This window comes from Aotus nancymaae, unplaced genomic scaffold, assembly GCF_030222135.1.
Source record: "Aotus nancymaae isolate 86718 unplaced genomic scaffold, 86718_ANA_hifiasm-v0.15.2.pri h1tg000062l, whole genome shotgun sequence".
NCBI classification, from domain to species: Eukaryota; Metazoa; Chordata; class Mammalia; order Primates; family Aotidae; genus Aotus; species Aotus nancymaae.
Genome location: NW_026988476.1, coordinates 42,167,762 through 42,180,007, shown reverse-complemented (window position 1 = coordinate 42,180,007; position 12,246 = coordinate 42,167,762). Strand labels below are relative to the sequence as shown.

At 41.1% G+C, this 12,246-nt stretch overlaps 1 pseudogene; it reads left to right on the top strand.

Annotated features, from left to right (window-relative positions):
- The first annotated feature begins 3,311 nt into the window (after nucleotides 1–3,311).
- LOC105709987 (putative elongation factor 1-alpha-like 3) lies at nucleotides 3,312–5,566 on the top strand (annotated as a pseudogene).
- Nucleotides 5,567–12,246: the final 6,680 nt, after the last annotated feature.

The window sequence follows — 12,246 nt, the reverse complement described above, 5'->3', positions numbered from 1 at the left end:
GGATTCATAGTCAAAGACTGAACGTCAGGCAGCACCTTTCTGTGAGAAATGAGAGATTCTCTTGTGCCTCTTCAAACTATGTTATATCAAATAACCATTTGTCTTTGTACAAGGTTCTACCTGGTTGAAGTAAAACAAAACAAGCAAGCCAGACTGAACGCTGCCTTACCCCAGCTTCCTGGTTTTTTTAAGAAAGAAAGGACATAAAAACCATAATTGAACAGTACGAAAGTGAAACATATTTATTTTTCATGCATAGATGTTACTTAAGAGTTCCCCAATTCATGCTGTGAAGGCAAGAAAAAACTTCAAACATTCCCTGCAGCTAGTGGCTCTCAAACTGGAGCTTGCATCAGAATGACCTGGAGCGACTGTTAAAACACAGATTGCTGGGCCCTAAATCACAGCTCCTGATTTTGCTTTTCTAGAAAGTTCCCAAGTAACGCTGATGCTGCTGATCCAGGGACCACATTTTGAGAACCACTGCTTCTTGTTAGCTCATGGAAACAATGTTCTCAGTTTCCCTAGGCGACTGGGGATCGGTCAGGGAGCTACTCGAGGTTCATTTCTAGCAGTGATTCTTACAGTAGCTCGAGCTGAGGCTTCAGCTGAGATTTGTAGGATGGGTGGGAGTCAATGCAGCCAAGAGGACTTGAGAAGAGCTGCCCACCAGCGAAAGGTCGAAGTGACTGGCACTGCAGACTCAGACTGGGCAAGCCTCAGCTGGAAGGCTGAGCTGGAGCTCCCTCAGGGAGGTGGGCAGTCAGATCAGCACCAGGACAGGGAGAGAATTCTGCTGCTCAGATACACAACCTCCAAAACAGTCCTCAAGGCTGGGCAGAGGACAGTGCCCACGGGCACCACACACACACACCCATACACCTCAGGAACTGCACCAGAGGGGTAGATGGAAATGTTCCCTTTGGGTGAGCCCAAATCCAGGTTGGTCAATTTATTGCCTTCCAAAGAAATTGAAATTGACATGAACTACCCCAAACCTAAGCAGAAACATCAGGTGAAAGGGAAATAAAATGCTACAAATAAATAGGTATTTTATGTGCCTGCCATGAAACACCTGCATAAAAGAGAAAAGGGAAGAAAATCTATTTTACACCCCAAATCCAAAGATTTTACATTCCTTTCAAGTTTGTATATGAGGGCCTAGACTCGGGATTTTATATATGTTGCCCACTCTTTACAGCTCTCTGATAGAATAAATGCAAGAGGAAAAAACAGGAGAGATGAGTTACTACATTGCCCCTTCCTCATATTTTGTGAAAATTATCTTTTCTAAGACTCACAAAAGCTTCAATCTCTGCATGAGTTATTAGGACAGCTTTAGAAGCCATGGCTTTTGGGGGCCTTTCTGCATGGTATTTGGGCTCAAGTTTTTCTTAGCTCATACACAGGTACCAGATTTATGACTGCTCATGGTCAAAAAAGAAGCGTGGCTGTACTACATGAGGTTTAGAATGATCTTGGATGATTCTTTTACCTCCATTGTGTCCTCCAAATGTTGAAGAACGCTGCATGAATAGTTTCAGCAGTCAGGAAAGTTATTTCCTAGTTCCCATCTAAGAACAACAAGCTAATAAGCTAATTGACACCTTAACATCAGCTGTGCCCTATTCGTGGAATGACAGCCCATCTGTCAGGTCACTTCCCCCAAAAAGGCACATTGTCTGGTGATGTTCACACATCATAGCTTCTTTCGGCAGCACATTTTCCCTCAAGCCTTAAAACCTGTTATTAAGGCAGACTTCAGCACCATGTAAGTGACTTGCAAGCAAGACTCTCGCTAATGAATATTAAACCCCTTGGGGCAGCAAAGTCCTCCTGCCTTCCCTACAGATAGGGTAAGACAAGATGCCATTTTTTTCCTTTGGCAACCTAATGAATCTCTAACTGCTGATTTGTTTCCATTTTCAGTCTAGAATAAACAAAAAGGCTTACGGCCTCCTTCCATGGTCACCTGAGCTCACCAACCACCATGCAAAGGCAGCAATTTTTCATTATTGATAAAATGTAATGTCATAATGTCACGGCCTTTCAGGTCATCATCTTTGTAAGTCAGCAATGACATTATCACATTTTATAATGATAACAAATGGCCATAATGTTTGCATGTTATTTTCATTGGCTCCTCCAGAATTCTAATTCAACACCGTCAACAGAAGAAACTCAACAGCAACTTCGAAGGTCTACCTCCTTAGATATGCTCAAGGCTAATAGTAAAATTTGCATAAATCAAAGCTAATTAAAAGCATAAGGGCCATTCTCCCCCCATTGACTAAATGCCTCACTTTTAGACGGAATTTTTGCAGAATGTATTTTTACTGTTGGATTTTGGCATGTAAATGCATTAAATATATCTACTTGCTATTCATTCATGAACTCTCACTAACCCCTTTCTGTCTCATTCATGCCTGTGCTTCTCTAATCTATCTAGTGATTTTTGAGTGCTGTATTCTGCCAGTTTCACGATAATCATAGAACACTAATTGGTCTAAATGATAAGAATCATTCATGGAGCACTTATTTTTACATATTAGCCTTCTGACTCCCCTCCTTGCTGAACAAGTAAAAATATTTTATTGTTTAAGCCCAGAACTCAAACAAGCACTCTTCTGAGACTTCAGGAAATTTTTTACCTATAGCACTTCACAGAGAGAAGAGGAGAGGAGGAAGGGAATTATCATTTGCTGAACTCTGCACTGGCGTATCTCATCTAATCTTCAATGACCCCTAAAAGATAAGGGTCACTGTTTTTAAAAGAGGAGGAAACTGAGGCTCAGGGAGTATAGGCAGCTGATGGGTCACAAAAGAAGTGATCAAACATCACAGCTGTAACTGCAAAGCTCATGAATGTTCCATTGCACAAAACTCCAAAAGTAGGTATTCCACTACCATAGAAGGAAGAATCAAATCTTCTGATCAGCCCAAAATAAAATTATATATTTAGAAAAACAAAAGATGTGAGTAGATTTCAGATGCAGAAAATATTTATCTCGCCATTAATACAGCCAGCTAGACTGCTATGGTACCATATTCCTAGAGCAGGCACATCTTAATTGAGTTAATGACTTCCATTCATCTGTGTGATTCCTCATTGATGTATTTTCCACATTATTCAGTAGATTTCACTATTGTCATTGAAAACTTGGCTGAATTAGGCAGTTTCATGAGATTTGTAGATCAGCAGTCCTTTAGTTGATACAATAAAACCACGTAAAAGAGTATATAATGCTTTTTTGCTATGGGTTTGCTCTCCAGAACACAGGTGTCATGAAAACTACCCCCTAAAAGCCAAAATGAGAAAGGAAAAGATTCATCTCAACATGTCATCATTGGACACGTAGATTCGGGCAAGTCCACCACTACTGGCCATCCGATCTACAAATGTGGTGGCATCGGCAAAAGAACCATTGAAAAACTTGAGAAGGAGACTGCTGAGATGGGAAAGGGCTCCTTCAAGTATGCCTGGGTCTTGGATAAACTAAAAACTGAGCGTGAACGTGGTATCACCATTGATATCTCCTTCGGAAATTTGAAACCAGCAACTACTACGTGACTATCACTGATGCCCAGGATACAGAGACTTCATTGAAACATGATTACAGGGACATCTCGGGCTGACTGTGCTGTTACGATTATTGCTGCTGGTGTTGGTGAGTTTGAAGCTGGTATCTCCAAGAATGGGCAGACCCGAGAGGACGCCTTCTGGTTTACACACTGAGTGTGAAACAATTAATTGTTGGTGTTAACAAAATGGATTCCACTGAACCACCCCACAGCCAGAAGAGATATGAGGAAGTCATTAAGGAAGTCAGCACTTGCATTAAGAAAATTGGCTGGCCGGGCGCGGTGGCTCAAGCCTGTAATCCCAGCACTTTGGGAGGCCGAGGCGGGTGGATCACGAGGTCAAGAGATCGAGACCATCCTGGTCAACATGGTGAAACCCCGTCTCTACTAATACAAAAAATTAGCTGGGCACGGTGGCACGTGCCTGTAATCCCAGCTACTCAGGAGGCTGAGGCAGGAGAATTGCCTGAACCCAGGAGGCGGAGGTTGCGGTGAGCCGAGATCGCGCCATTGCACTCCAGCCTGGGTATCAAGAGCGAAACTCCGCCTCAAAAAAAAAAAAAAAAAAAAAAAAAGAAAATTGGCTAAACCCCGACACAAGAGCATTCCTGCCAATTTCTGGTTGGAATGGTGACAACATGCTGAGCCAAATGCTAACATGCCTTGGTTCAAGGGATGGAAATGTCGTAAGGATGGCAATGCCAGTGGTGTCACACTGCTTGGGGCTCTGGACTGCATCCTACCACCAACCCGTCCAACTGACAAGCCTTTGCGCCTGCACCTCTCCAGGATGTCTACAAAATTGGTGGTATCAGTACTGTTCCTGTTGGCCGAGTGGAGACCTGGTATGGTGGTCACCTGTGCTCCAGTCAGTGTCACAACTAAAGTAAAATCTGTCAAAATGCACCATGAAGCTTTGAGTGAAGCTCTTTCTGGGGACAATGTGGGCTTCAATGTCAAGAAAGAATTATAAATTATTCTATTATAAGGACACATGCACACGAATGTTCATTGCAGCACTGTTTACAATAGCAAAGACTTGGAACCAACCCAAACGCCCATCGATGATAGACTGGGCAGGGAAAATGTGGCACATATACACCATGGAATATTATGCAGCCATAAAAAACGATGAGTTCGTGTCCTTTGTAGGGACATGGATGAACCTGGAAACCATCATTCTCAGCAAACTGATACAAGAACAGAAAATCAAACACTACATGTTCTCACTCATAGGTGGGCGTTGAACAATGAGAACACATGGACACAGGGAGGGGAGCATCACACATTGGGGTCTGTGGGGGGGGTGCTGGGGGGAAAGTGGAGGGTAGAGAGTTAGGGAGGGATAAATGGGGAGAAATGTCAGATATAGGTGATGGGGAGGAAGGCAGCAAACCACATTGCCATGTATGTACCTATGCAACAATCTTGCATGTTCTTCACATGTACCCCAAAACCTAAAATGCAATAAAATATATTAAAAAAAAAAAAAAAAAAAAAAAGAATGTGTCTGTCAAAGATGTTCATCATGGCAACATTTCTGGTGACAGCAATGACCCACCAAGGGAAGCAGCTGGCTTCACTGCTCAGATGATTATCCTAAACCATCCAGGCCAAATCAGTGCTGACTATGCCCCTGTACTGGATTGCCACATGGCTCACATTGCATGCAAGACTGCTGAGCTGAAGGAAAAGATTGATGACTGTTCTGGTAAAAAGCTGGAAGATGGCCCGAAATTCTTGAATTCTTGCTGCCATCATTGATATGGTTCCTGGAAAGCCCATGTGTGTTGAGAGCTTCTCAGACGATCTACCTCTGGGTCGCTCTGCTGTTCGTGATATGAGACAGACAGTTGCCATGGGTGTCATCAAAAGAGTGGACAAGAAGGCTGCTGGAGCTGGCAAGGTCACCAAGTCTGCCCAGAAAGCTCAGAAGGCTAAATGAATATTATCCCTAATACCTGCCACCCTGGTCTTAATCAGTGGTGGACAAACAGTCTCAAAACTGTTTGTTTCAATTGGCCATTTAAGTTAAGTAGTAAAAGACCAGTTAATGATAACGATGCATCGTAAAACTGGCAGAAGGAAAGGAGAATGTTTTATGGATCGTTTTGGTTTTCTATTTTTGCGAGTGGCAGTTTTAAGTTGTTAGTTTTTAAAATCAGTACTTTTTAATGAAAACAACTTGATCAAAAATTTCTCACGGAATTGTGAGATCCATTTAAAAAGTTTAATGAGAAAAAAAGGAGTGTATATAATGGTGTTGGTATGAGAGCTTCCCAACTAATCAATCAGAGGTGGTACTTACACCACTTCCACTTAAAATAACAAACATTTCTACAAGGACTTCGCTGCTCTCAGAGCACTATTCATTATGCTATTGTATATACCCTCACAGCAAAATCACGTTCAGGTAAGGAAACTGCTTAACTTGTCCAAGTTCATATACACACCAAGTGGCAAAAATAAAATTCCAATGGAAGTCTTCCAGCTCAACTGCCCATGCTCGTTCCATTCTACCAAAGCCTTTAGTATATTTAAGGCAAGTGATTTCTAAAAGCAATGCACCAATATTCAGGGAAAGATCGGCCCTCCCTGGAAGGGGCAGACCAGGCAAACATCCAGACCTCATAACAATTGAAGGTTTCTGAAAATGGAATGCTGGTATGGAGGAAGGTAGAGGAAGGATTTTCGGACAATGAAGTTTAAGAATCTATTCTATCCATTAACTCACATGCACATGTTGAGGAAGGAAATAGGCTACTCCTCCTCATTCCTTCATTTGTTTGTTCATTCAACACCTATTTCTGAACACCCCCTCTACGACAGTATTATGCAAACACTAAGGATACAACAGTGAATGAGACACACGTAGACGTGCCTTTGTGGAGTTCACATTTATGAAGATGAGTTGGACATTGAACAGCTAGTGTCATGACCAATCGTCTCACTATTGCCAATGTAAGTGAAAATTAGTTGTAAGAATACAGTGCTGCAGGAGGACTTGACCATTGCCAGGGGACTAAAAAAGCCCTCTCTGAGACTGAGACGCGTAAATTAATATTTGAGGCAAGAGTGAATAAAAATCACAAAGCAGAACATTAGGAAACCAAAGGAATTTTCCATTCTTCCCTCCATCCTCAAGGCTCCTTCCTGCTTGGTTTTCCATGCTTTATTCGCCAAATGCCATGGCTAACAAAGCAGACGGCTACCATAGTGGTTACTAGCTGGACCATCATTCAGCATTTGCCTGGTCTAACTCATAGCCTCTTTGGAGAGCTGTAAACATGTAACTTTGACAGGTTAGAGGCAGCCTGACTGACATGCCTGATGGTTTTCTTCCAAGTCAGATTTTAAATCACAGCTAGTCTGGCAGGTGCTGCAGTGACCACCCCTTTCCTTTTCCTGTCTCTTTGTATAATTCCTTGCACTGAGCCAGACATGGCCTGTGCACATGAAGCCACACAAGACTCCACATCTCCTGACTTCTGTGTCCTCCTTTTTTTTTTAACCTGTTTTTCTACGCTTGGATATCGCTGTAGACTAAATTGTGTCCCCTAAACTTCCTGTGTTAAAGCCCTAATCCCAAATGTGACTATATTTAGTGATGAGACCTTTAGGGAGGTAATTAAGTTAAAATGAGGCCATAAGGGCAGGGCCCTGATCTGACAGATTAGTGTCCTGATAAGGAGAGACACCAAGGAGCAACCTCTTTACACACTCTTACAGAGAAAGGGCTTTGTGAGGACAGCAAAAAGACCCCCATCTGCAAGCCAGAAAGAGATCCTTTACTAGAACCAAGGCTGCCGACACCTTGATCTTAGACTTCTAGCCTCCGAAACTGTGAGAAAAAAAATTCTGTTGTTTAAGTGACCCAGTCTCCAGTGTTTTTTTGGAAGCCTCAGCTGACAAGAATACAAACATGAAAACAGAAATCTGCCAGGCATAGCACATCCATAAAAAGTGTTAATGGGACTGTGTGTGAGTATTACAAAGGTAGTAATTGCATAACTTGTGCTCCTGGCTCTAGAGCCTGGGAAGAGGGGATGGCAGTCACTGGGGAAAAAATCAATGAGAGGATTATCCAGATAGGAAGAGATAACCTTCCCAGGTCCCACTGCATCACTGCAGGCAAATGACAACAATTTTAGACATCTGTTCTTAAACTTGTTTTTTGAGTTATCTTTACCATATTCTATATATTCCAAGAAGGTCCTTTCTGAATAATTTTGGAATGGTTTATATCACAAAGAGCTGCAGCCATCTACTTCCTGGGTGCACACTCCTCATCTGAAGACAGACAGCAGAGTTATTGTTTGCCAATAAGGGATTAGTCTGGAGAGAGAAGAAGCTTTAAATAAAATATTTTGATAAGGTTTTTGGGATTTGGCAAGTCAAATTTCATGGAACTTGATATTCTTGGTAGCCATAGAAATAATAGATATAGCTATTCTCCTGTCTTCCATTGTAGAAGCATTTGAGGGAAAGGGTCCAAATCATCCAAGTTTATCTGTAGCTATAGAAAAAAAAATTAGTCTTTCCTTGAGACAAATTGGAAGCAGACAAAATTGTCTACTTAGGATTAGATATTCCCCTTACAGGATACCTAATACTGAGTAACCTGAAGGAACAGGGCAGGGTATCAGTTAGTTATATTCAATAATTCTGTAAAATAAACCACCCTAAAACTCAGTGACATTGAACAATACGCATTTTTATTTCTCATTCATAAATCAGCAGGTTAGCTATGGCTTGGCTAATTTAGGCTAAACTGAGCTGCAGGTTGACACGTTAACCATTTTATTTCTTTGTTTATCTTTCATCTCCCCTCAGTGGAGTGCAAGATACATGAAGGTAGGAGATGTTATCTGTTTTGTTCACTGCTGTATACCCAGCAAAGCGCCTGGCACGTAGGGTGCCCTCAAAAATATGTATTTGCCCATTAGGTATTCCACCTGTCTCCATCCTCCTTGGACAGAGTAGCTACTCAGACATATCCTCATCAAAACATCAGAAGCACAAGAAGACAAGCACAACTTTAAGCCTTTTCTTTAAGCCCTGGTCAAAGCGAATCACACAACTAGGCCCAAGATCCAAGTACAGGCAGGAAGGACACTACACCCACCATGAGTCCAAAGCAAGTTATAGGGGAAAAATCGACATCAACAGGGTGGAAAATTTATTTCCCAGTGTGGGAAGGTGGGGAGGAGAGTGAATATTTGCTTAACTATAATCTATCCACAGGGATATTATTATCTGCATTTTACAGTTAGGAAAACAGATCACTAACCCAAACTGCAGAGCTAGGATGTGAACCCAAGCTTATATTTTTCCAAAGTTCATATTCTTTCCATTCTGCTACCCTCTAGATAATAGAAGGGAAACTATAGGGAAACATTGTCATAGTGGCAATAGTGGTAATGGATTGAAGGGACATGGTTACAAACTAGTACAGGGGTTGAGGGCTGGGGTGCCCAGTGGTGGAAACAACAGATAGAAGCAAGTCTAGCCAACATATGTTGATTTTATTCATTGAAAAAAATATATTTACTGAGCAACCACAATGTACTAGGTACTATGGTAGGCACTGGGGTTTGTCATCCTAGACAGGCATCTGTCAATGCTTGATGAAAATTGACTCAGTGAAAACAAGTTTTACAGGCTGTGCCAGTGTCCTCCCAGATCCTTTAGAGGGCATGTTTCCTTCTGCACACCTTGCCCTCTAATCCCACACTGCCAGACTGAACCCCCACCAAGACCTCCTCTACCCCCCAATCCCTCCTCCACCACCAGCCAGCTCAGCACCTTTAAGCTGCCCGATACTATTTGGTATCACTATTTGTGCCAAATGATAAATAAAAGCTTTATCATATATTAGATATAAACAGTTCATGCAAATCAATAAGAAATATCTAAGTACCCTACAGAAAAAGATCAATAAGATCATGACTACTCAATGAACAAAAGAAAATCATGAAAAAACGTTTAACTCTAAGTGTTCATCAGCTAAGACCTAGCACCACAAGACCATTCTGACATGTAGCCCATACTGGAATAACTTCTTAAGCTATCCGGCATTTTCTACCCCAGAATTGACCCTCTCTGCTACAGTTTTCATACCATCTCTCCTACCACCACACTCTCACCCTTACAAATATACACATCCTCAGCTCTCCTGACTAGAATTTCTGCTAGTCCAACAACTGTCTCAATACTAAATTCTTAGATTACCTCATACAGCCATATAACGCTCAGCTGTCTTGCAGTCTAGTCTTACTTGAAGCAATTTAAATATTTACTGAAGTCACTCAAAGACTTCACTCATAAGACACAGGAAACCTTTTTAAAATCCCTTTTACCATCATCTCTCTTTATCCCACTTGTCTCTAATATTTCTTGCTTCCCTCTTCCTCTAAACTCCCCCACATGATGGATTCCTTTTTCCTGGTCTTCCCCTGCACTCTATCCTTTCATTCTGTCAGTGCCCTAGAACCTACTCAATGAGCCAGATGTTGCTGGCCTCATGTTCTTGGTTGCTCTCACTGCCCTAAAATTCTCTTCACCTGGATGTCCACTTGGTTCATTCTTGTTCCTTTTGCAGGCCTTTATGCAAATGCCACCTTTACCGTGAGGCCTTTTCAGTCCACCCCAGGGAAAACAGCATGTTCCCATCCCACACTTGGTACTCCCTGTCCTCCTTCCCTGCTTTCTCTGTAATTGTAGTGTGTATCTGCATCTGACATGCTATCTGTTTTATTTCTTTGTTTATCTTTTATCTCCCCTCAGTGGAGTACAAGATACATGAAGGTGGGGGATATGATCTGTTTTGCTCACTGCTGTGTGACCAGCAAAATACCTGGCACACGGGGCAGCTTCAAAAATATGTATTCGCTCATTATGGTTGTTCTGAAAAATAAAGAACCAAGAAGAAATGGGCAAAATTGAGGATGATGGAGGCGATGAAGGGGAGGGAAGCTGTGGACACTCCGCATGTAATATCTTTTCTTCTTTGTTTACTTTATTGCATTGTAGCACTTAACCTTGGCCTGACCCAGCCCACAGGATACTCCAACCAATACAGGCACCTGCCCACCTGCCTCTTCTGGACCATCCGATAATCACTCTGTGTTCCCTCATTCCCTCCATGTTCCCCAGGGGTCTGAACCTGTTCTATTTCATCCTCTCAGGAAGAGGTAATACCTTTGTTCATTTTTGATACGTTAAGCCTACAATTCCAATGACTCTTTGCAGTGCAATGTGGTGTGCCTAGGGTTATTCTTTAAGGACTTCCCTCAGAGATAGGGCTTTACCCATAGGAATAAGTCTCTAATGGTTAGAAATTATGGTCTCCAAGCCAAGATATACACCTGAGACACCATCAGCCGTAACTCCTCTGGAGAAAAGCAGCTCATTTTTATGCCATATGAGAGGACTTTCTCTGTCATGGAAACAAGGTCATCCAAATAGACAATAAGATCACTGATCTCTGTGACGTGACCATGGAGAAACACCAAAGTGCTCTGCCCTCAATGTAATGCCATTAGAATGTTTCTGAGCACAGACATGTCCTGAAATATAGTTGAGAGATTATCAACAGATGTATATTTTACCCTTGTTCTTCCTAGCTCTCATTTACCATAGATAATTGGGAATTGACTGAATCAGATGGACAGTAAATAGGATGTCAATTTATTTCTACTAAAATCCAATCAACTACTTATACTCCTCTCTTTCCTCATCCATTTGCTTACACTGTTAAGTAAAATAAAATAAGGTATATATGTATAAACATATATGACTTAAATAACTAGAAGCCTAAAGTTAAATCTTAAAGCACCAAAAAACAAATATGGGTGAATACTTACCTGATCTATGTGAAGGAAAAAATATATAATCATAAAAGGAAAGAAACAACATTGGAAAAGTTTTTTTCTTTCAAAATGTAAAACTTCATAACTATTATCTACATCAGAGAAAAGCTTTAATGGATTTTATATATAAAGAGTTCCTATAAATAAATAAGAAATATATATCGGCACCCCGTAGAAAAAATTAAGGAAAATAATCGTCAATAAACAAAAGAAACATGAATAAATAATGAAAAATGTTTAACTTCAGCAACAATCAAGGACGTGCACACGTAAGCAAGATGGGTCCTCAACAAAATACTAGTAAACCAAATTCAACAGCACACAGAAAAGATCATACACCATAATCAGGATTTATCCCTGGGGTGCAAGGATGGCTCTGCATATACAAATCAATCAATGTGACAAACACCGTCAACATAATGAAGGATAAAAAATAAATCACATAATAATCTCAATAAATGCAGAAAAAGCATTTGACAAAATTCAACACCTTTTGATGATTTAAAAAAAACACTCAACAAACTAGGTATTGAAGGAATGTATCTTACATAATAAAAGCTATATATAAAAAGCCCATAAACGGAAAACTTTTCCTCTAAGATAAGGAATAAGGCAAAGCTATCATCTCCTACTACTTCTGCTGAACATAATATTAAAAGCCCTAGCCAGAGTAATTAGGCAAGAAAAAGAAGTTAAAAGCCTCCAAATTGGAAGAAAAGATGTAAAATTTTCCCTGTCTGTAGATGACATGATCCTATAAATAGCAAACCCTAAAGGCTCCAGAGAAAAACTC